Genomic DNA, 26,547 nt, shown 5'->3' on the forward strand with positions numbered 1-26,547 from the left:
TTATAAAATTTGGAATTTAGGGAAGGAAATTACAAGTATTTATATTGAGACTGCATTGGCTATAGATAAGCAGGTGGGAATTTTGAAAAGCAGGAAAAGCTTGGGCTGGGAGGACGGTTGATACGGAGAAGTGCTTGCTGCTATTGTATTAATTGATGTTAACGTTCCAGAAAATTTATATCTAGATAGGGCAAGGTGGTCAGCTGTGATGAGAGTTAAGTCAAGGTTTTAACATAATCAGAAATGTGAAAAAGTATTTTGGTTTTGCTCACTGCTGCTTAATGATTAATTTTTCTTATTTCTTCCCCTTCTATCCCTTAGTCCATATAATTAAATTTGGAACATCTCAGAATATTTTTTAATGTCAGCTTATAGGAGCAAAACAACACAGAGAGATAAGTAGAGTCTACCTGAAAAGAGATTTTACCAAAAAACATGTTCTTGTTAATAACCCAGCAGGTCTTTGATTTGGTGACTGACAGACTCCTTAAAAACTTCCTACTTACTGTAGAAATGTTTGACTTGAACTTTGAGAAACATCGTGTGTTCTGATTTGCTTCTTGGGCCAACTTGGCTAGGCTGTAGTGCCCAGTGAAGTAATCAAATCTAGGTATAGCTGGGAAGGTGCAGGGGGACTTCTGCATTTGTGGATTTAACCAATTGCAGATGGAAAATATTAGGAAACAGAGTGTCTATACTGGACATGTATGATCTTTTAAAAATTTTCCTTTTTCTCTAAATAATATCTAAGTATAACTATTTTGATAACATTTGCATTATATTAGGAATTTGGATAATCTAGAGATGATTTAAAGTATACAGAAGAATTTGCATAGAGTTATATGCAATATTATATCATTTTGTTTTAGGACTTTGAGCATCTGTGGATTTTGGTATCCAGGTGGGGTGCTGGAAGTGATTCCCCTTGAATATTTAGAGATGACTATGTTTTGTCAATGTGGTTGACATTTACAATCAGCTGACTTTAAGTAAAGGAAATCATTGTCAATAAATTGGGTGGACCTAGTTCAATTATTTTGAAGGCTTGAGAATCAAATTGAGATTTCCTAGGGAAGAAATTCTGCCTTAAAACTGCAAGATCAATTCTTGACTGTTTCTAGACTGCCATCTTGCAGAGGGATAAAGAAACAAATTTTCATCATCCTCTATATCACTCAATACAATACTTTTGACACACATGTATAAAAAATGTTTTCCCACATGCCAGGTAATTTTCCAGGGGACACCAGCTGAGTGTCCTGTGATTCAGTTCAATCTTGGCACTATCTAAATGGGGATAGCATCAGATCTAACAGGTGTAGCCTTCAGTCACACAGCGCCCTACTCTGCTGGACACACAAAAACATCAGATGCCAATCACAGGCAATAAGATACCTATACTTTTGACTGACTGGCTATACATAGGGCTCCCACCACCTCCTCCTTGTGATCAATTAGTTAACTAGAGTGTCTCACAGAATTTGAGGAATTCTGAAGTTATGTGAAAGGGTACAGACAAATGCAAATGAAGAGATTCATAGAGAAAGGTCTGGACCTTCCGTCACTATGGAGTTGGGGTGTGCTAACTCTACACCAGCACACTGACGATTTTGCTGACAGGAAAGCTCTCCAAATCCCAGAGTTCAGCATTTTTTATGGACTCTTAATCAAGTAGACAAAATCGATTATTAACTGCATTTCCAGCCCTTCTCTGTTTTTTGGGGAATAGGAGTAGGGCGTGGCTGAAAGCTCCAAGCTCATGAACACAGCTTTGGTGTGGTTGTTTTGATGACCAGCCCCATCCATGAACCCACCAAGAGTCATCTTATTAGAACAAAGGCACTGCTTTCACCCAAAAGAATTCCAGGGGATTTATATCAGGAACGAGTGTCAAAGACCAAATATTAGAACAAAAAAGATTCTCTTAGCACCCTATTACTCACTGTGGGAAGCCATCTTATCTTGTAGAATCAGACTAGGTTGAGTCTCACGTCCCAGAGGTCTGACTTTCCAGAACTGGCAGATACAGAGGTCTGTCCCAGATTGCCAGGGGCGGAGCATATGTGGTGCTGTGGGAGTGGTTCCCTGTCTGGTTCTGCGATAGTCCATGTTGTTAGAGGACAGAACATTAAAATATTAATCTACAACTATAGAAGATCAAGGATGGCTCTACTACCAGGTGTTTGAAAACTTCTGTGATTTCTGTCTTTACATTTCCTAAGTATGAAATATAATAATAAAGCTATTAATAGTGATTTTGTCAGTCAGCATTCCTCTGAAAAACAAGGAACTGGTTTATGTGCTCAGGAGTCTATCAAATCTAAAATTTGTAGGGAAGGTGCAACAGTAATAAGAAATATACATGCTGGTCTCTGCTCCCAGTCCCAACCACTGAGCTCCTAAAACCATAGCAATTTCCTGAATTGTGGGGGTTTCTCAGCCACAGTCCGTGTGAATGAGAAAAGGGTTAACTGCTGGAGGATGATGTTGGTTATCCATCAATCAATTACCCATAAACTTATCTAACTGATAAAAACACAAGAGTCAATACTCTTTTTAATGTTAATTTTAATTTTGTGCTAAAATGCAGACCCATGTGAAAAGAAGTTAATTAGGTGGGTTGATCATTCTGATTTATCACTGAATAAGATTATTGATTAATTTATCAATTAAAATTTGTCTTTAGAATATTTCAGAAAATTTCCTCAACTACACATAGTCTTTTTTTATGTTTTTGAAATGGAGAGAAAAATTGGAAACTCAATCCCTCAAACATCTGCTAAGGAATCAAGACAGTCAATGTAGGTATATAGTACTGCTTGGGTCAGCATCCAAATAATATAAAGATTGCTAAAACTGGTTTACAGCAAGCTAAACAGACCACTTTTGAAAAATGCAATTAGTCAATTAGTTTACAAAGTAATTAACTTCACAGTTTTTCAGAGTATAAAACAAATCATGAAATCACATACTGGCAACCTTTATAAACATTGTTCTGTATGAAAGCAGAAAAAAAGTTTTAAGTAACCATTTATGTATGATCTATCAAAATGTATACTACTGTCATGTACAACTAATTAGAACAAATAAAATTTTAAAAAAATTCAAAACTGTTTTGAAACTCAAAGACCTGAGATTGGACTCCAATTTTCATCTGGGTAAGCCAGGAAGGAATTCAGTGGCCACTTTCAGGCTCAGTTTCCTCATCTGGAAAATAGAGGTAATGACACTTACCTCAAAGTTTGTTTGGAGGACTGATGACATAGCTAAGAAGCATCTAGTAATGATAGATTTCACTCTGGTTTTCTTACTCTGTTATAACTTGCTAGTTCTGTAGCATCTGTATTTAAAATTAGAAGAAGAAAAGCTAGTGATCACCAGAGGAGCACCTGTAACAAGAGCACAAGCAGGTCTATACTGTCGCTCAGCCAAACTGAACTAGTACCATAGTTCCCTTTATTTTTTGTCTTCTAGGACACTGCTACTTTAATATGATTTTCCTGCATGCAGATTTGTTCTCATATAGATTTGTTTCTTGTTCTACTTTTGATTCATTTAACAGGCTTTGGCATCAGAGCTGTTAAGGTCTATTGTGCTGATTTTTTTCCCCCTGATCCTGCTTTGTTTTAATCACTGTTATTGTTTTCCTTCAATTCAGCTAAAATGCAGCTGAAGATGCAAAACATTTTTAATAGATTTCCATTCAAATTTGTCACATTAAAACTTAAAAGTCATATCTTTGCCTTAAATTTCACTATGAAAAGTGCCACATTATTACTATTTAATATTCATAAATGCATAAGGGCTAAAAACATCACATATATGTTCTAATGAGAACACATTCAATATAAGTTCTTCAGTGATCACTTACAATGTCTTTAAAGATATTCTAACACATAATTTTAAAGTGTGTGTGTGTGTGTGTGTGTGTGTGTGTGTGTGTGTGTGTGAATCTACATCAGAGAAATTCCTAATAACAACTACATAACAACATTGCGGATCATTCAGCAATAATTGTATTCCTTTTCTTCTCAAAAGTCTTCTCAATAGCAAACATTTTTCGTGGTATGACTAAATTGGTACTAGTAAATAATTATCCTAAGGTGTAATATCCAAGAGATTTATAAAGTTGCCTTATTATTTCCTGTTGATGTTTTTCTCCTTTCATATTCTCATAGCATTCATTTATTTTTGTAAATTCAATCAAAATTAGAATAGGATATTCCCAGTCATTTAATCCTCATATTCACAGGTACCCTAGAAAAATTAGTCAGATATATTTTCCTTTGATGAGAGGATTCCAATTCTTAAGCTAAAGATACTGTAATCAATGTTAGAAAGATTTAACAGAACTCCCTTTTCAAAGAGAAATAAAAATACTGGGAGTAAAATAAATCATAGTAATACAACTGCAATGAACATTTGATTATTTAAATTCATTAAAGATGTCACTTTTATATGTCCTTTAAAAAAAGAAAGAAAAAAAACATTTCTTTTCTCTGAGCCAAGGACTGTCAAGGCCTTTGGCTTTAGTACAATAGATAACTTTCCCCAGCAAATTATAGAAGCTTTACAAGAGCCACTAGGCATTACAAACAGGGCAAAATGATATAATTGTGGTGTGATTAGAATGGGAAGAATCTCCCCAGGGAGGCCTAATCCATCAGTTCAAATAATGCTTAGAAGCTTAAAGCTGATATACTTAAACTATAATACAAAAGGATATCAGAAATATTTTAGTGAAATTCCTGTTTCAATGTTTCTTGGAGTGTGTTTTTATTAATATACAACATTCCAAATGAAAAAAATCACTAGAATTTTTACTCTTAATTGTGGTATCAAGCTACTTTAGTTTAATTGCAAAGAACTAGTTTTCAATTCTTAAAATGGTTGCATTGTTGATACTAAATAAAACTATTAGGGAAAAGTGGGAGTTATTTTGTTTAGGTAGTATTGAGTAAAAATGAGGTTTTCAGTAAAGATAGGGAGAATAGGTAGAATAATTGGAGAAAAATATTCTTTAATATAATGTAGCATTTGAAGTGTGGGAAGGAAAACTGTTTTCAGGGTCTCTTGACTTCCTCCACTCAGTGTGGGTCAGATAAACATTTTAGGAGCTACTATGAAGAAATATCATCTCAATGTTATTGATGAGTTGATTGAGACAAATAAGTTTAGAATGTTTACTAAGTTTCATAGTCAGTCAATAGCAGTGATAGGGTGACTGGGAACAAGTTCCGTACACAGAGTCCAGGAAATCTGAAATTAAGGGATAACATTATTTTAAAAGTTCAAGAAAACTATATGAAAACTAGATAACTTGATTATACCAAAATCACTGCAAAGATACCACAACTAACTGAACAGAAGAGGATGACTTCTACAAGACAAGCAAAGATGTTTAAAATAGTAAATAATTTATTCAATGTGGTCCATTTATGATATATTGCAAGTAACTAAGCTTCTTTCCCAAGAGCAGAAAAGAAAATTTTAAATGGTGATAGGTCTCAAAATCTTGGGAAGTATGAAAATGATACTTGTAGAATATACCTCATGTTGGAGAGATAGTTAAAAAATTACAAATAAAAATGTAAATGACTATAACTTCTATACATATGGGAAAATGACATTCTACTAATCTAATAAATTTTATAACCATCTAAACATATGTATAGGAACTTACCATATATGTGCATATTATTTAAGTAAAGGAAGTTCTTTTTGCAAATGATAACATAAACTGTATCAATTTCTCTTTTTCCCTAAGGTGTTAGACAGACATGACCTGAGGACTGAGAAATGTCTGAAACCATAGTTAGCTTAAATGCTGCATCCCTGGTTTTTGACAATGTTGCTTGAATGCCATGTCCCTGTTTTAGCCTTCAACCTCTTTCCCATTATTATGTCAAAGTGCTTGAGACTCTTTTAATAAGGAATACATCATTTCATGCCTTGAAAAAGATGGAGGTTAAATTTTAAAGACCTCATGAGAAAGTAACCAATAGTGAGTTAAACTACATTTAACATCCAATATTAGAGTTTCCAAATAACAAGTGCTCCCTGAGCTTAGCTCATTTTAGAAGCTAGGGGCCCTAAGATTGACTTCACCCATGAAGTCAATAACTCATAGAGAACTGTCATGGTTTAGATATGTGGTGTACCCAAAAAGCTCACATGTGAAATAATGCAAGAAAGTTTTGAGATGAAATGATTATATTATGATGGCCTTAACCTAATCTGTAATTCCCTGATAGGGATTAACTGAGTGATAACTATAGGCAGATAGTGTGTGGCCGGAAGAGGTGGGTCCCTGGGGCCTTTGGGGCTTATATTTTGTCCCTTTTGAGCAATGCTAGTGCTCGTTTTCTCTCTCTCTCTGTCTCTCTGTCTCTGTCTCTGTCTCTGTCTCTCTCTCTCTCTCTCTCTCTCTCTCTCTCTCTCTCTCTTTGTCTCTCTCTCTCTGTTTCCTGTTGCTCCATCCCCAGCTGCTTTCCTCAGCACACATTTCTGCCCTGATGTTCTGCCTCATCTCAGGCCCTGAGGAAGGGAGTTGGCCATCTATGGCCTGAGACCTCTGAAGCTGTGACCCCAAAATAAACTTCTCCTCCTCTAATTGTTCTTGTCAGGTTCTTTGGTCACGGCAGTGAAATAACTGACAAAAACAGGAACATACATGGGAGAAAAGATAGCCTCTTTAACAAATGATGTTGGGAAAACTGAAAATCCATACATAGTAGAATAAAATTAAGCTCAGATCTCTCACTCCACACAAAACTCAACACTGTGGATCAAGGATCTAGACATCAGATCAGAGACTCTACACCTACTAGAAAAAATAGGCCCAACTCTCCACCATGTTGTCTTAGGAATCGACTTCTTCAGTAAGATTCCTAAAGCACAAGAAGTAAAATCAAGAATCAATAAATGGGACATTATCAAACCAAGCAGTTTCTTCACAGCAAAGGAAACAAGCAAGAATGTGAAGAGAGAGCCTACAGAATGGGAGAACATCTTTACCACCATCACCTCAGATAGAGAAGTAATCTCTAGGATATACAAAGAGCTCAAAAACTTAACACTAAGATAATAATAACAATAGTAACCCAATTAACAAATGGGCAAAGGAACTGAACAGGTACTTCACAGAAGAAGAAATACAATGGTCAAAAAATACATGAAAAAATGTTCAACATCTCTAGCAATTAGAGAAATGCAAATGAAAACTACACTGAGATTCCATCTCACTCCAGTCAGAATGGCCATTTTCAAGAATACAAGTAACAATCAATGTTGATAAGGATATGGGGGAAAAGGTCCGCTTATACATTGCTGGTGGACTGCAAATTGGTGCAACCACTCTGGAGAGTAGTATGGAGATTCCTTAGAAAACTTAGTGTGGACCCACCATTTGACCGAGTTATCCCCCACTCCTCAGTTTATACCCAAAGGACTTAAAATCAGCATACTACAGTGACACAGACACATCAATATTTATAGCTCTCTTCCAGCTACTGTTTACTCAGTTTCCCCAAACAGGGCTGATGAGGGGATTGGAAAAAAGACAAAGAACTTGGAAATACAGAAAGCAGACCTGGTGGTTTAGCCAATCTCTGATTGAGGAAGACTGACAATGAGCAGACTCCACACATTTATTTTATAGGGTTTTTACCTCAAAGGGATTGATTGTTGAGAAAGTTACTTTAAAACAGAACTAAGATCAAAAGTTTGAACAGCCCAATTATAGTCATCAACTTGCACCCACAATTCTTCACCCTGGGCGGCTGGCAACTGAACCTTAGGTCATGAACTGATAAACTCCATGGCAACCATGGAATTTCCCTTTAAACAGGGTGTCACCAGAAAACTGGGCAGACTTCTCGGGGACTTTGCACTAAGAAATTAACAAGGGAGATGTCAGCCTCTGTCTCTGGGGAGTTCAAAGCAATGATTCATTCACTTTTCCCAACATACGGCAGCTCATTCACAATAGCCAAGCTTTGGAACCAACGTAGGTGTCTTACAACAGATGAATGGATGAAGAAAATGTGGTATATATACACAGTAGAAGAATGAAATTATGGCATTTGCCAGTAAATGGTTGAAACTGGAGAATATCATGCTAAGTGAAATAAGCCAGTCCCCTAAAATCAAAGGCAGAATATTCTCTCTGACATGTGGATGCTAACCCACAACAAGGGAGAGGAAGATAAGAACTTCATTGGACTTGATGAAGGGAAATGAAAGGAAGGGAGCGGGCATGAGAATAAAAAAGACAATAGAATGAATATCTTTCCAGTCCTTATATAGGGATGCATGACCAATGTAACTCCACATCATATACAACCACAATAATGGGATCCTAAATGGAACAAGTTATGCTTATTCTATGTATGCATAATATGTTACAATATACTCTGCTGTCATGTGTATCTAGAAAGAACAAAATTTTATTTAAAAAATAAATTATTTATGCTATAAAACATGGGATCCTAATTAAAATAAGTTATACTCCATGTATGGATAATATGTCAAAATATACTCTAGTGTTGTGTATATCTGAAAAGAACAAATAAAAAAAGAGGTGAAGAATTATCAATAACACAGTATAATATAAATTAATATCAGGGAAAGGGGGTGGGAAAGGAGATAGAAACTTCTAAGAGGCACAAGAAAGCATTTGGGAATGATATGTAATTTTATTGTTTAAATTAAATCATCAGTATTTATTAGTCATATACATATTTCAAAATGCATCAAAACGTATACTTAGATATACTACTTATGTTTCAATTTTGATTGGATAAAATTGCTTTTTTACTCTAGAATAGATTTTGGAATTCTGTAATGACAGAATGCAAATATAGTTACTAGGCTCTTACCAAGATTTAGGTTGGCCAGGGTAATTGTGATAACCTTCTTTTTGTCTTTGGCTTTGGTTTAGCTTTTGGAACTGATAAGATGAATGCCTATTGTTGTTGGGGTTTTCTTTTGTTTTTAAAAAATCTGACCTGAACTTATTTCTATGAATGATTGTAAGATCCTATAGGTTGCCATCAAATTGAATCTCAGGAACAAGAATAAGTTGTGTCATGCAGATTTAGTATTAATGTGTGACTGCACAATTTCCAATTTGGGCACATGCAACCTGGAATGTTTTTCATACACTGGAATTCAAGTGAAGTATATATATATAAATATTATTGCAAAATTGAAATCTATAATAATTAACATTCATTGTGAAAGTGTTAATTTTATTACAAAACAGTTATTGAGAACTTTACAGTAGTCAAAGAACAAAAACACTGGCAGTTAATTGGGGTATAATGAAAGGAAATATAGATGGAAATCCAATTTTTGTTTTCATGAAATCCAATTTTATTGTGCTTTTGGAACACTTATATATCCAAGATTTATTGACAATTTCTTCCCAAGTGATTGTATAAAGTGCTAAACTCTGGAAGATAGTAAGATACAAATAAACAATCTAAGTGAGACAATAATCTTAAATGTGCTTCTGAAAATACTTAAAAAGCATTTTTCTCCAACAAGGCATAAAGTCTGACTATGTGGTATTACGAAAAAGAAATTGCATCATTATCATCAACCCAACTATCACAACTTCCTGTGTTAGAACAGAAATTAGAAGTTAGAAGTCTACATTAGTTAGTATTCTTGTAAAGAAGTAGGAAAACAGAATTTTTATGAAAACATTACAAAGAAATGCATTCCAGAGTTGAAGATTCATGAACTTTTGAAAGCTGCTAGTTCATTTTGTGCAACTGTTACATGGAAAAACTAACATGTATAAGGAAAGATGAAATTTTCTTTGTGGCTCACATTCTTTTCTTTCTTAGTACATCAGTACAGAGATGTAGACCTTTTCTGCATTGTTCAAAGTCTATTTTACAACCACAGACTAACAACGTAGTTTTTTAAAATCATAACTTCTATGTTGGGCTAGCAAAGTCTTTCATATCTTGTTTTGTAGATTACAAAATTAATTACCATTTAATATTCTCAAAATTGTCTCAGTCAAAATTCCAATGAGGAACTCTCTCCACCCTTCCTTTCACAAATTCTTGTTCTCTGAGAACATTCTTTTTCTTCTTTACCACATAAAGTTTGCACTTCTTTGTTAAGTGGAATAATTCACAAATTCCAAGACCGGTACACACACACACACACACACACACACACACACACACACACACACACGATACTCCTATGCTCTATAGTCAAAACTCTTGTATTTCATAGAAAGCAATAATAGATTCCAAACATTTTCTCCTCAGTATCGCATCTCCCCTGGAAAAAAATTGCACGTTCCCTTGGAAAAAATACAGCATGCGATTCTCTGTCTCCAACTCTCATGAAGAAATAGATATTAATATGACAAATATTATTTGAAGTATGACAAAGCTTTGCTTTTGTCCCTGGGCCACAGCTAACTCAGGCTAAAGCCCTCTCCCTTCATGGAGATTTCTTATCTACATATTTAAATAGTAATTTTCTCTGTTACCTCCCTATCACAAGTTAGACAAGAAGCCCATCTGCAATAGAAGAATATATTTAGTTTTCATGAAGATCTGAAGAAACAATATTTCTTTAAAAGTTGTAGCATTAAATTTCAAAGTTCCTAGAAGAGAAAACTAGAATTGCAAGCAATATTCTTTTTTACAATTCTTAAAAGTCCTCTTCCCTCCTAATTTCTTTAGCCTGGGGTGAGGCCGGCACATGTGTGCACTCACACACATGCTAACAATAGAAAAAAAAACACTCAGTGGGGGACCCTATTTGGGAGTCCTCCTTCAATGTGCTTAGTCTGAGTGTATCTTGAAGACACATGGGCTCTGTCACATGTCAGGTGTGGGTGGTCAAGTGATTATGGTTTTTCTGTTCATGAATATTGACTTTTATCTCTCCCCAAAGACTGGAATAACCATAGTCAAAAGCTACTGCAGTAAGAAAGAACATCACCTACAGAGTCCAGTTTGTGTCTCAAAAGGTGAGATCAGAGATGAATGATTATGGGATATGAATATTGGAGAGCAGGTAGCTGAAGGAGGGACTTTGAATGCAAGGATCTGATGGAGATAGGGCAGATTCATCATATTATTGTTGAGGATTGGTGAATATAGTGAGGTGGAAATCTCAAAGTGCCTTGATAAATATATAGTTATGTGATAGTATGCTTTTATCTCTGAGGAGTGAACTATGTGAGCGGGGGGCCATTTATAATTCTATGAACTATAAATTTCATAGTTCAAATAAAATTGGCTTTCAAGAATTTTCTGAAGCAAACAGGAGCTATTTATGTACTATTTCCTAGAACATATGGTACAGTTATATTGATACAGGTGACAAAAGTCCTCAGTCCTGATCTCTAAACCAAATGGACACTGGCAGACCCAGTTGTCATGAGCAATACAGCCTGATTTAAGAAGCAAATTAGGGAAATGATCTTGGTTTATTTTGAGGGACTTTGGGTTAAAGGTGATCATCTACTTATTCCAGCTTTCTATATGCCAGAAGGGCCACCTACCTTGGACTTTCAACTCCAAAACTGTGAACTACATAAACATCTTCTTTATAAAGTTACCCAGCCTCAGGTATTTTGCTATAGAAACACAAAATGAACTAAGATATCCTCCCCACTGTTTCACTTTCTATGGCTTCAATTACCCATTGTAAAACACAATGTGAAAATATTAAATGGCAAATTCAAGAAATGAACAATATATGTTTTAAATTGTGAATGTTCTGAGTATTATAACATAATCTCTTGCTCTCCTGTTATATTCTGCACGGGATGTGAATCATATCTTTGTCCAGAATAACTACTCTGGGAGACTCTGTGGTACTATAGCAGCACATCTGTCTCCAAAGTATCCATGCTATATATGCTATCTGCCTGTTGGTCTACTTCGTAGCTCTCTTGGTTAACAGATTACTGTAGAGGCATCTCGGTGCTTGTGTTCTAGTATTCCTTACATAGAAGCCTCATGTTATGTCATAGTGTGTGAGAAGTTATCCATGGCCAGCAAATAAAAGCAGACTTGGTAAGCTGTCAGACATGGAAATCTGGTTCCCAGGAACTGGCAATCACCAAGAGATTGTTCCAGATTGCCTGGAGTATGTGGCTTCCATACAGTGGCTCACTGCCAGAATTTGCAGGTCCTGCTGTGATGACCTGCTAGAGAAAAATGGCTTCCTTAACTCTACTCCATCTTGTTCCTCACAGAAGCAGCTCCTCCTGGTTCCGCTTTCACCTGTACGACTATAATTAAAGGGAAGGTGGAGTCTTTCATTTTTCGTAGAGCCAGATCTTAGCATGGCTCAATCCATCATGAACCCTACTTGTAAAGATAATTGTCTCCTGTGTTTCTTCTATTAAATAAGTTTCAAGATTAAATATTTTGTCTTCAATGTCTGAGGTTCTGTCTTCCACGTGTTCTATCCTATTGGTTATGCTTTCTATGGAGTTTTTAACTTGGTTTATTGTTTCTTTCACTTCAAGGATTTCTGTTTGTTTGTATTTTTTTTCAGTATCTCTAACTCTATTGAAATGATCTCTTGCTTCCCGTATTTGCTCTTTTAACTGTTGATTGATGCGATCATTTAATGCCTGCATTTGCTCTTTCATCTCCTCATTTGCTTCCCTGATTGTTTTAATTGTGTACATTCTGAATCCCCTTTCTGACATTTCTTCTGCTGTGCTGTCATTGGGTTTTATTGATACAGTATCTAGGTTTGTTTGGGACATTTTCTTCCCTTGTTTTCTCATATTGGTCAGATATCAGTGGGACTCTGGAGATTACAAAATACGTTATTATATGATGAATGGATAACAGAAGACATCAGGAGGGAAATCAAAAAATTCTTAGAAGTAAAGGAAAACAAACACACGTCATATCAAAATCTCTGGGACACTATGAAAGCAGTACTTAGAGGAAGATTTATTTCATGGGGCGCATTCAACAAAAGAAGAAAAAATCAACAAATAAACCACTTAACACTACAGTTCAAAGCCCTAGAAAAAGAAGAGCAGACCAACACCAAAAGTAGTAGAAGACAGGAAAAAGATAAAATCAGAGCTGAAATCCACGAAATTGAAACAAAAGAAACAATTGAAAAAATTAACAAAATAAAGAGTTGGTTTTTGAAAAAATAAACAAAATTGATAAACCCTTAGTCACACTAAGAAAAAGAAAGAGAGAGAAAACTCAAATTACTAAAATTCAGAATAAACAAGGAAATATCACTACAGACATGAGTGAAATACAAAACATAATTAGAAGCTACTTTGAAAATCTATACTTCAACAAAACAGAAAATCTCGAAGACATCAATAAGTTTCTAGAGACATATGAATTACCTAAACTGAACGAGGAGGACATACACAACTTAAAAAAATCAATTTCAAGCAATGAAATAGAAGAGGTCATCAAAAGCCTACCAACAAAGAAAAGTCCGGGACCAGATGGGTTCTTAGCCGAGTTCTACAAAACCTTTAAAGAAGAGCTCTTTCCAATACTCCTCAAAGTATTCCATGAAATAGAAGAGGAGGGAACCCTCCCAAACTTACTCTATGAAGCCAGTATCGCCCTGATACCTAAACCAGACAGAGACACATCAAGGAAAGAAAATTTCACACCAATATCCTTAATGAACATCGATACAAAAATTCTCAACAAAATTTTAGAAATCGCATCCAAAAATATATTAAAAAGATAGTGCACCACGATCAAGTGGGTTTCATCCCAGGGATGCAAGGTTGGTTCAACATCCAGAAATCAATTAATGTCATTCACCATATCAACAGACTAAAAGTTAAGAATCACATGATTATTTAGATAGATGCAGAAAAAGCATTTGATAAAATACAGCACCCCTTCATGCTCAAAACACTAGAAAAAATAGGGATAGTGGGAACATTCCTTAACATTGTAAAGGCCATCTATGCTAAGCCCATGGCCAATATAATTCTAAATGGTGAAAAACTGAAAGCATTCCCCCTAAAAACTGGAACAAGGCAAGGATGCCCTCTTTCACCACTTCTATTCAACATCATTCTTGAGACTCTAGCCAGAGCAATTAGACAGACCAAAGAAATTAAAGGGATACGAATAGGAAAAGAAGTACTCAAACTATCCCTGTTGGCTGATGACATGATTATATATTTAGAGGAACCCAGAAATTCCACCAGAAAACTTTTAGAACTCATAAGTGAACTCAGTAAAGTAGCAGGTTACAAGATCAATGCTAATAAATCCAATGCAATTTTATACATAAGTGATGAATCTTCAGAAAGAGAAGTTGTGAGAACTACCCCATTCACAATAGCCTCAAAAAAAAAATACTTGGGAATCAATCTCACAAAAGAAGTGAAAGACCTCTACAATGAGAACTACAGAACACTAAAGAAAGAAATTAAAGAAAACCTTAGAAGATAGAAAGATCTCCCATATTCTTGGATAGGCAGAGTTAATATTGTCAAAATGGCCATACTACCAAAAGTGCTATACAGATTCAATGCAATTCCAATTAAAATCCCAATGATATACCTTACAGAAATAGAGCAAGCAATCATGAAATTCATCTGGAAGAATAAGAAACCCAGAATAGCTAAAGCAATCCTCAGCAGAAAGAGGGAAGCAGGGGGTATTGCAATACCAGATCTTCAACTCTATTACAAAGCAATAGTAACAAAAACACCATGGTGTTGGTACCAAAATAGACAGGTAGATCAATGGTACAGAATAGAGGACATGGACACAAACCCAAATAAATACAATTTTCTCATACTAGACAAAGGTGCCAAAAATATGCAATGGAGAAAAGATAGCCTCTTCAACAAATGCTGCTGGGAAAACTGGAAATCCATATGCAACAGAATGAAATTAAACCCCCATCTCTCACCCTGCACAAAACTCAACTCAAAATGGATCAAGGACCTCGGAATCAGACCAGAGACCCTTCATCTTATAGAAGAAAAAGTAGGTCCAAATCTTCAACATGTTGGCTTAGGATCAGACTTCCTTAACAGGACTCCCATTGCACAAGAAATAAAAGCATGAATCAACAACTGGGATAGATTCAAACTAAAAAGCTTTCTCTCAGCAAAGGAAATTATCAGTAATGTGAAGAGAGAGCCTACAGAGTGGGAGAATATCTTTGTCACTTATACTTCAGATAGAGCACTAATTTCCAGAATACATAAAGAACTCAAAATTCTCTACACCAAGAATACAAATAATCCAATCAACAAATGGGCTAAGGAAATGAACAGACACTTCACAGAAGAAGATCTACAAGCAATCAACAAACATATGAAAAAATGTTTAACATCTCTAGTAATAAGAGAAATGCAAATCAAAACTACCCTAAGATTCCATCTCACCACAATTAGAATGGCGACTATCAAGAACACAAGCAACAATAGGTGTTGCAAGGATGTGGGGAAAAAGGTCCACTCATACATTGCTGGTGGGGTTGCAAATTAGTGCAGCCACTCTGGAAAGCAGTATGGAGATTCCTCAGAAAGCTTGGAATGGAACCACCACTTGACCCAGCTATCCCACTCCTTGGCCTATACCCAAACGATTTAAAATCAGCATTCTACAGAGATACAGCCACATCAATGTTCATAGCTACTCAATTCACAATAGCTAGATTGTGGAACCAACCTAGATGTCCTTCAATTGATGAATGGATAAAGAAACTGTGGTATATATATATACAATGGAATATTACTCAGCCATAAAGAATGATAAATTTATGGCATTTGCAGGCAAATGGATGAAATTGGACAATATCATGTTAAGTGAGATAAGCCAATCTTAATAAACCAAAGGACGAATGATCTCGCTGATAAACGTATGATGACACATAATGGGGGGTGGGAGTGGTTAGTGTTAGGCATGGGGTAGGTTTTAGGGTTAGGGTTAGGGAGGGTGGCAAGAATGGAGGAAGGAAGGACTGTATAGAGGGAAAAGAGGGATGGGAGGGGTGGGGGGAAGGGAAAAAATAACAGAATGAATCAAACAACATTACCCTAAAAAATTTATGATTACACAAATGGTATGCCTTTACTTCATGTACAAACAGAAACAACATGTATCCCATTTGTTTACAATAAAATAAAAATAAGTTTCTTAGTGATTAATTTACAGCTGGCCCATCCCTCCAACAGAAACCCTTCCTTAACCCAAGGTGGACATAGACCAAACTGGAGGATAGTGTCCATGTCATTGTCCTCACTTCATCTCATCATTCAAGTCCTGTGTCATCTCACATCATCACAAAAAGGGTGAGCATGCTATGATATTTTGAGAGGGAGAGACGACATTTACATAACTTCTATTATAGTGTATTATAGAACTTTTATGTCATTGTTAGCTATTATTGTTAATCTATTACTCTGCTTAAGTTGTGAATTAAGCTTTGTTATTGGTATGCATATGGAGGAATAAACATAATATATATAGGTTTCAGTACTATCTATGGTTTCAAGAATCCACAGGGCATCCTGAAACATCAGGATGGATTATTATAAGTTCCTATAGGTAAATGGAGACTATCCTAAAGAACTTGACACCTGGTATTTACTGTTATGATACTCATTGTACAGTAATGCTGTAATGGTTCATTAAATGAAATATTATACAAAAAGCAACTAGAACAGGGGCAATAATAAAGTGCTTGTTGCTGCAATTACATGTAGCTAATTAGTGTGTGTGAGCTCTTTTTTGATTAGCATAATCCCATCCAGAAATCAATGCAGATGATCAACGGAAGTTTTAAATTTTAGGTGGCAGATATCTTTTAATTTAAAATTAATTAGGATAAAATATGTGAATGTACCCTTGAACATAATATATGCCAATAAAATGTTTTCATTCTAAAAGAAGATTTAGAATCAAACAACCCTGGGAGCAAATTCTCAAATTTTTAGAGCTTATACACTAAAATATTAATCTCTCAGCCTCATGTACTTTCTATTAAAGTGGATCATAATTCCAAATTCATAGATGTGGTGCCAGGATTAAGTAAATAACAAAAAAATATGGTTGTAGAAAAATACAATTTCCTTTTCTGTTCTTCCTTTACCACCCTGAGCCTCATTTTACCTTTCTGTAAAATCAGGAAGTCAAATTAGATTATATGAAAATCTTAAAATGTTCTGATTCTATCTTCACTCAGAATTGCTCTTCCCTTTTCTGAACTGTAAAAGAAGCCCTTCAAATATACGTGAAACTTAGCTATTTAGCACTTAAGTGTAAGTGGCCTGCGTTCATTCTCTCGGAGGATGTCGTGAATGTTAAATCCTGCCCCAAAGACGACACTATCTGGAGAGTTTCTAGTGTAGAATTTACCATGCCAAACAGTGCCGAGCACACACTAGTAAATTCTGGCTTATTTAGTATTATAAAACCATACACAATGAATCAACAACTACTGAAGGGTGCTGATACTTTGAAGAGTTTTTAGTGCCAAACAAGTGAAAAATTCATCTCTTTCTATTACAGATATTCTTGAACACTTTCCTTTGGGTCACTGAGCCTATTTAATGTATTCATTAAAAAGCATAGCAAAGGTACTTCTTTTCAAGGTCTTGGTGATAGATTTTAATGAAGAGTATAATAAAGAAGTCCATAGGTCTGAGCCTCAAGCAGGAGATAATAGAATGCAGTTGAATACATTAAGCATAGACTCCAAGGCTTCAAACCTCCTTATTTAATGATGTTATATCATTTTATCCTACTTGAGCTCAGTTAGAAATTTCTCATTTTGAAAGTGACTGAGGTTGGTATTCTTGATGAATGGCATCTTAGCTTTCGTTTCTTAACCTTCTCTCTCTTTTAGCTCAAAAACACAAAAATGCAAGAGATAAAAGACAATGATTTCCAATACATAGAATCTTGCTTTCGGTGATTTTTACTTGGGGTCAGGGGAAGGTGGGCTGGGACACTGGGTAGTGGTGGACTCTGTGTACTTTAATCTTGTATGAATGTTTACTTTGCCTCTCTTCACTCAATGCTATAATCATATGCTGGATAATTTATGTCATGCATGATATTTGAATTGGTTACTGAATCTTACAAGAGAGCAACAAATAAAATGCTGTCAAAATTATTGTTTTAAAATAATGAAATACATTGAAAGAAAAGTTTTTACTATTTGTTTATGAAATCATTGCAAAGTTGTAGATTTGTGTATAAGGTTCTATTTTTTCTAATTGTGGTCTTTGATATCAAATAATCATGGATACTATATTACATTGAACATCCTCTTGTATCTTGAACATATTTAACAGTTTGTGTTGTTTAAAAAGTTCCAAAACTCAAATATAAAGAACCTTAGAGTCCCTTAAATTTAGAGTTAAGATGGGTACCAAAAGGAGGGACCACTGAAGCGATTTGTTGTTCAACACAGGGTTTCTGAAAGAGATAAGGTGCAATTAGTGATGAATCAAGTGGGTACCTAAGATAAACTCCAAGAAATAAGAGCAACAGGTGTTAGTAGGGAAAAGGAGAAGAGATGAGCCTGGACAGGTTAGTATAGAGCAGATCCCACTTTTACCAGTTAGGACCCATAGAATGCAGAAGCCCTGGGTTTTTGATATAAACGAAGTAAACCTTTTCTCCTCAGTATATATATATATATATATATATATATATATATATATATATATATATATACAAAGGATTTAAAATCAGCATACGACAGTGATGTAGTCACATCAATGTTTACAGCAACTCACTCAATTCACAATAGCTAAATGACGGAGCCAAACTAGGTGCCCTTTAAAAGATGAATAGATAAAGAAAAAGTGGTATATAAGTGGCTATTAAGAAGAATGACTTTATGACATTTGCCAGAAAATCAATGGATCTGAAGACTATCAAGTTAAGTGAAATAAGTCAGTCCCCCAAAAAACCAAAGGTCAAATGTCTTCTTTGATATGTGGAAGTTAACCCATGATAAGGAGGGAATAAAGAATAGAAATTCAGTAGATTAGACACAAGAGAATGAAGGGAAGGGATGGAAGATAGGAAAAGGAAAGAGAGTGGAATGAATATGAAATATTTTGCCTTTGTACATATGTGAATATACCACAGCAAATCCCACCATCCTGTATATCCACAAGAATGAGGTCCCAATTAGAGTATATTTCATGCTGCATAATTATGTCAAAATGGACTCTGCTGTCACATAAAACTAAAAAGAGCTAGTAAAAAACAAGTGGACCTCTTGATTAAGGCATCACACATGCATGTTTTCACATCTGTAGTTCTCAAAAGGAATTCTATATAATGATGCAATTGCCAGCTCACCTCTGGTAAATCTCAAAGGCTGTCAAAAAAAAAAAAAAAAACTGATGTCTGGTATCAAATCAATAGAGCTTTGTAATTATAGAAGAATCATTGGAAACCTGTCTGAGACCAAAAAACAAAAACAAAAACAAAAAATAACCTGAAATTGGCTTGTATCTGCAGTCCTCCTGGGCAGCTTCATTCAGTAATTTAGAGAAAGATCCTCATCCCGGAGATTGTGAAAGCACTAATACTGTTAGTTTTATTAGGGAGACAAATTCAGTCTTCCTAATTGGCATGTCAAGCCAGTAGTTGTAAGATAAATAATAAATTTCTACTTTCTATGATTTTCCATCGAAGTTGGTTGACTAGGGAAAAACACAAACGACTTGAATCCAGAAACTGCTTTTAGTGACAAAGATTGCATTAGCTCAGCCACTTTCTGTTTAGTGGAGTGTAAACTAATTGTTTCTTTGGCATGCCTTTCCCCAGATTTTATGAAGTTAATGAATGTAGGATGATGTAAAGGCAAACTGCTCAGCCCTGGAAGCTCAAGTTTTAAATAAGGTCATTTTAAAGACTATTTTTATTAGCTAAAAGAGAAAGCCTTTTTCACAGGGAGATCTAATTTCTTTTAATCTCTCCTATTTAGTCTCTACTCAGGCATTTTTCTAGAATTACTGATTATCAGTTCAGGTTCTGTTTTTCTTACACTCTTTTCCCATCTCTACTTTTATTTTTCCATTTGAATAATTAGATCTTTAAATAAAATAAATCCTGCTTAACCAAATTTGTTTTCAACAGTGTAAAAAAGAATCAGAAACAATTGTCACTGTAGAAGTTGCACCTTTTACATAGTAAAATAAGAAACAAGAAAATAAATCGACTTCCAAATATAAATGAGGCTTATTTTATCCATTACCGTCTGGTAGACTGAATATTACTGAAAAATCTGACCACCTCTCTCTTTCAGAATTCTGCTGTGTTCCCTGTCAATCCTACACAGTAAGCCTCAGAATCTCATCTCCAGAATTCTTTCTATATTCAATTGCCTTCTCTCCTCTTGGTCTCCTCTTTCTATTCCCATTGCACCCCCAACTAAGTAAACTTTATAAAAGAGACAATCATTTCCTTCAGTCCTTTATCTGTCTTTACAACTTCTCAGTCATCTTTATACCTTCTGTAACCTCTTGTCTGTTTAGTGCATTAGAAAACAGCCACATCAATGTTCATAGCTGCTCAATTCACTATAGCCAGATTGTGGAACCAACCCAGATGCCCTTCAGTTGATGAATGGATAAAGAAACTGTGGCATATATACACAATGGAATATTACTCCGCCATGAGGAATGACAAAATTATGGCATTCGCAGGCAAATGGATGAAATTGGAGGATATCATGCTAAGTGAGATAAGCCAATCTCAAAAAACTAAAGGACGAATGATCTCGCTGATAAGCGGATGAGGACATATGGGGGGGGATAGGAGGGGTTAGTGTTAAGGTTAGGGTTAGGTTTAGGGTTAGGGATAAGGAGGGTGGTAAGAATGGAGGAAGAAAGGAATGTATAGAGGGAAAAGAGGGGTGGGAGGAGAGGGGGGAAGGAAAAAAATAACAATGAATTAAACAACATTGCCCTATGTACATTTATGATTTTTAATTAAAATAAAAAAATAAATAAATAAAATAAAAAGGCATAAAAAAAAGAAAATTATTCATCAGAAAATGAAACTTATCTTCTTGTATAAACATACCTTAATGAACTGGAAGAAAGACGCAGTTCAAAATATCAAAAGACAAGTGCAGCATATGACTATGATTCTGAAACAACAGGTTGTAAAATGTGGAGTTCCACCCATTCATTTGGAAACTTTTAATAGTTTGTTTCATTTTGTTTTTACTAAGTAGATTGGTTTGGCAAATTCTTTTATGTTCTAGGCAAGGCTCTGTTTTCATGTTGCCAATGGATTAATTTAATTGAATTGCCAACTGGTCAATCCATTTAAGGATTATTCTGAATAATTTGTTCATTGCCTGATGATAAAATAATTTGTTGAGAGATCTTTTCATTTGTAGGTCAAAATGTTGGGTTTCGTCTATCAGATATGTGGAATGTTTGCTTCTTCTATAATGAAAGAATATTAGGCAACGTTATAGTTATTGTGCAGTTTCTTTAGATGTACAGTTGTTTGCTTGTAGTGTTTTCGTTTCTTATAACTTTTTTGCTTACAAAGAACTTATAATTTAGTAGATGCTTACTAAAAATGTATTAGGGTGATAATAATATACCTTTTTTGCTGTTCTTATTCATAAAAGACTTGAGACTCTCGAAATAAATCTGCTTGAAATTGCTTCCAAATTTTCAACTAAGAAAATTATTAGTTTTCTGTCTCCTCTACAAAAATATTTGTTTTATGTAATAACAATGACTTATGTAGAAGATCTTTAACAAATGTTGAGCACATGCATGGAAACTTTGCTTTTACTGTGTGCCACTAATATTTACATCCTTATATTGTAGAGATATGCAAACCAAGGCTCAGAGAGATCAGATGAATTATTCAGTCACATACTTACTGACAAATCCTCACTCTATCATTAAGCTTTCTCTAGTCAAGGGGAGAAAGGGGACACCTTATATCAAAATTATAACAATATCCAATGAAATCTTCTGCCCTTTGCACTCTCTTAAGCCGAGATTTAAACATAAAACTGCATATTCGACATTGCCACTTCAATATTTAATAGACATCTAAAACATCCAAAATGAGAATGTGATTTCCTCAATTCCAGACCATCTCTTCTTCCTTTATCATTACACATTTCAGTTTATGGTATCATCATCTACACACTTACTCAAATCATAAATTTGTAGATCATCTGATATTGCTTTTCTTCTTTTACTTGTTAATTTCATCTACCAGAAAATGCTGTTGCCTTTACTTTGAATGTACATCTTAAACATGACCAGTTATTCCATCTTCCTTAACACTTTGATAATCCAAGCACCATTATCTATCACCAGTATGACTATAATACATTTCTTGTGCTCTCATTCCCCTAAACTAAATCCTCTTCAACAAACTCAAAGTCGTTCCATCATTAAACAACTATTTGTTGAGAATCTACCAGGCACTAGACACCACCCTAAGCAATGGAAAGAAAGCAGTCTAAAAGACAAGCTCAATGGAAAAATTTTTGTACATTTCCATTTATATCCTTTGAGGGGACTCAGACAGTAAACACACACACAGACATACACATACTTACACAATTAATGCAGATGTTTAGTTTTTCAGATGCTGATTAAAAATAAGAGAAAAAACATAGTGCAGGGTGAGGTAGAAATCTATTATTTTATGTAGGATTATAATGAAAGGATTTGCTGATACTTATGGTTTGGATATGAGGTATCCCCCTCATGTCCAAATTTCAAGGCAGTTCAGCATTCAGTCAATGGCATGGAAATGCTGACAGCTTTTAGTGAGGTTTACTGTAAGAATAAGGAGCAAAAAACAGCTGAAGATTTTGAAAACTTGTAGTTTGGCCAGAAAAGTGTGTGAAGTTGAGGCCGAGAAAGATGTGATTTTTAAAGAGATTATAGTTACTAAAAAAATACTAAGTACTTTGCAGGGAGAAAACAGGAATATTGCCTGGAGGGAACTGCAGGAATTTACAAGGCCATACTGATTGCAGGCTTCAGGATATAGAAGGGTAAATTTCTTTGAAAAAATATCAGGGGTCACTCTGCTTGCCTGGGGCGTGGGAGACACTGAGGAAGTTGTTGTGCCATGCCAAGCTGTACAGGCACTCAGAGGTCACTATAGCTATGATCACAGGTGAGCTGGGAGAAAACCTTGGTGTCATCCATGTGGTACTTTGCAGGAGTTCAGGATGTTCAAGTAATTGAGGCTTCCAATGAGATTTCAAAGGAAGATCTGGGAGGCCAAGAAAAGTGTAGCAGGGTCCAAGACCCTGAAGGCATCCCATGAGAAGGTGATACATGAAGTTGTGAAGGTGAAAGAGAAACTGAAATGAAGACCCTTAGGAATTCAGAGATGCCTGTAATATGGATGGTCTGCTGAGGAAAGCTGCTTGTTGTAGAGAGAGCCAGGCCCAAAGAGAGTCCACTTGCACTGAAACTAGCAAGGGCAAAAGGGCAGGGCTGCCCAAGTTCTTGGGAGAGTTCATCTCCCCTTCATGTGTCCTAGATGCTTTATTCAGAGTTCCATGGTACCTGTTTCCCTGACTGGTTTTCAGTCTTTCTTTTGTCCCATTCCTTCTTCCTATGCCTCTATTCCTCCCTTTTGGAATAGGAATGTTTACTCTGTGCCACTCTAGAGCCGATATATGTCACTTGCTTTTGATTTTTTACAGGAGCTGAGTCAAGTCTCAGAGGATGCTTTGGATTTGTGTAATGCTAAAATTGTTAAGATCATAGGACTCTTGGAGATGAACTACATAAAATTTGCACTGTGAGTTAGACATAAGTTTTGAGGGTCCAGGGACAGAATGTTATGGTTTATATATAAGGTGTCCCCCCCAAAGCTCCTGTTAATATAGGAATATTCAGAGATAGTATGGTTGGGTTATGAAAGCTATAACTTCATCAGTTCATCCTACTTTGAATAGATTGACTGGGTAGTAACTGTGGACAGGTGGAGTACGGTTGGAGGAGATGGGTTGCTGGGGGCTTGCCCTGGAAAGGTGCATCTCACCTGTGGGCCCTTACCAGGCCCTGTCTGCTTCCTGACCTGTCATGAGCTGAACAGCTTTCTTCCATTGTGCCCTTCCTCCGTGATATGCTTATTCACATTAGGCCCAGACTAATGGAGTCAGCCATATATGGACTGAGAACTTTGTGAACCCCAAATAAACTTTTCCTTCTCTAAGTTATTTTTGCCAGGTATTTTGGTCACAGCAATTCAAAAGATAGTTAATACAGGTTATACTTTATACAGGACCCGAGGGAAAGAGGCATTGGTCATACATCTGAGGTCGAGCCAACATTAAGAGCAAAGGCCTCAAGGTGAAATTGCTTTGTGTGTTCAGGGAACATGAAGGAGGTCAGTGTAGCTGGAACAGAGTGGACAGGAGATCATGGTAGTTGAAGTGGCAGAAGATGGAGTCAGAGAATAATTAGTATGCCACATTATGTAGGTTCTTGAAAGCCACTATAATACCTTTTGATCTTATGTTAAACTAATTGAGAATCTTAAGCCACCAAACTTCTTAAGATTTGAAGGCATTGTTCTGGTCACTCTGTGCAGAGTAAGGGGCAAGAGGAAGCAAGTGTTTTGAAGGACACTAATCTGGGTGAGCGGTTATGGCAGGTTACTGGTGCTATAGAGGGGACAACTGGTTAGAGTTTGCATATGTTTGAAGATAGACCCTATTGGTTTGTCCTGGTGAATTGTAATGAGACATCAAGGATCTTGACCTAAGTAACTGCAAATGCTTTTTTAAATCAATTGTAGAAAACTATGAGAGAAGGAGGTATTGAGAAAATAGGATTTGATTTCAGATACAAGGTGTATGTTAAATATTTAAGTGAAGAAATATAGCAGATACATGAGTAGTGTGGATTGAGAAGAGATGTAGGGACTGCAGATAATAATTTATGATATACCAATGAACAGATGGATTTAAAATGAAAACTAGAGTTGGAAAGATTTCAGACCAGAGGCACCCATCATATTTTGGCTACTCCCCAGTATTGAGATAAACAGAGGCAGGATCGCATACCTAGGTAAAAGAGCCATGGGAAATCTTGGGAGTGAAACATAATGATCAGCAACCAGTCCAGAAATATTGGTTTTTAGAATAATAAGAGAATTGATTAAAGAAGTAGTCTGCACCAGTACTAGGCACATGTTGCAGCTTAGTAAGGGAGAAGAAACTCCCCAAGGTGAACTGAAAAAAACCTAGGTTATTTCAAGAAATGCAGACAACAGTTTAAGCATAAACTAGATTTGGATCCTATATAGCAAGGCTGTGGAGGTGCAGAGATTAACTGTGAGATCCAGGAAGAGGAGACATCTTAAAAGAGGATTCACTGTGAAGATGTTCTGCATGGGAGATCAGAAACTCCTGCACATTTTTTTTTTTTTTTGAATAAATGTCTCCAAAATCTAATGGACATGTTTTCTTTATTTTCACTGATTTGATGGGCAATCACCCTGAGTCTTAGAATGAGACTTTGGCAGGGACATTTTGAAATCTTTGAGCAGAAGAACAGTGTGTTTCCCCTTTGAAATTGGTGGTGTAAACTTTATGAAAAGGAGCAAAACAAGCTGGTTATGGATGCAGAGTGGGACTGAGTGTGGGAGAGATGCAACCGGATCTGGTGAGAAGTTTGCTGTACACAGGACCCAACCCTAGGACAACGCTGCAGCCCAGTCACATAGTCCCTCATGCTGGGAGGCAGGAGAGTATCTACTGCCATGACTTAGACACTTGCCACCTTCCACCACCAGCACATGAACTGAAGCTCTCAGGGTGTGAGTGGTGGTACAATCCCTATCAGTTCACAGGGTACATGGGAAGAGGCTGGAGGCTCCTCCTGTGGACACGAGAAACAGGGATACTGAAGGTGAATTTTGCGCTGCAAGGGTCAATATTCTCTAAGTACTTACTGTAAGACAAGGAGGGGAAGAGCTCAGCATATAAATTCCCCTAAAAGGTTCGGCCTGTTTGGGCAGAGCTCAGAAAGAACAAACTGCCGAGCAATTGTGTCCCACAAACCTCCCCATGACTCATAGATTCTAAATTCAAAGACCCAGAAAGAAGCATCACCATTTTAAATACCTTAATAAAGAGAAATATTCATCTTTTTATGATCATATTTGCATTTTTTTAGGTTCTCTTGTGTCTTCCCTCATTATTTTTTTTCATAGATCTAATTTTATGTATTTCTAAATTGGTTTTCCTTGACACCTCTTTTTTTTTTTTTCATTTTTATTCTCCTTTCCTTCTCATTTTTCTTCTTTCTCTACTCATTTCTTCAGTTTGTCTTCTCTCTCCTCACTTTTTAATCTCATAAAGGAGCAATCAATCTTTATATGTTGACTATTGCATTCACTCTTTTTGTAAGTTATTTTGTTGTTCTCTCATAATTTTTCATAGTTCTAATTTTATGTATTTTTTCAGCTAATTGTATTTTTATTTTACTCCTGTTTTCTTCTTTCTCATTTCTATTGCCTTCCCTTCTTATTTTCCTTGTTTCCTCAGTTT

Source organism: Sciurus vulgaris (genome assembly GCF_902686455.1).
Source record: "Sciurus vulgaris genome assembly, chromosome: 5".
Classification (NCBI taxonomy): Eukaryota; Metazoa; Chordata; class Mammalia; order Rodentia; family Sciuridae; genus Sciurus; species Sciurus vulgaris.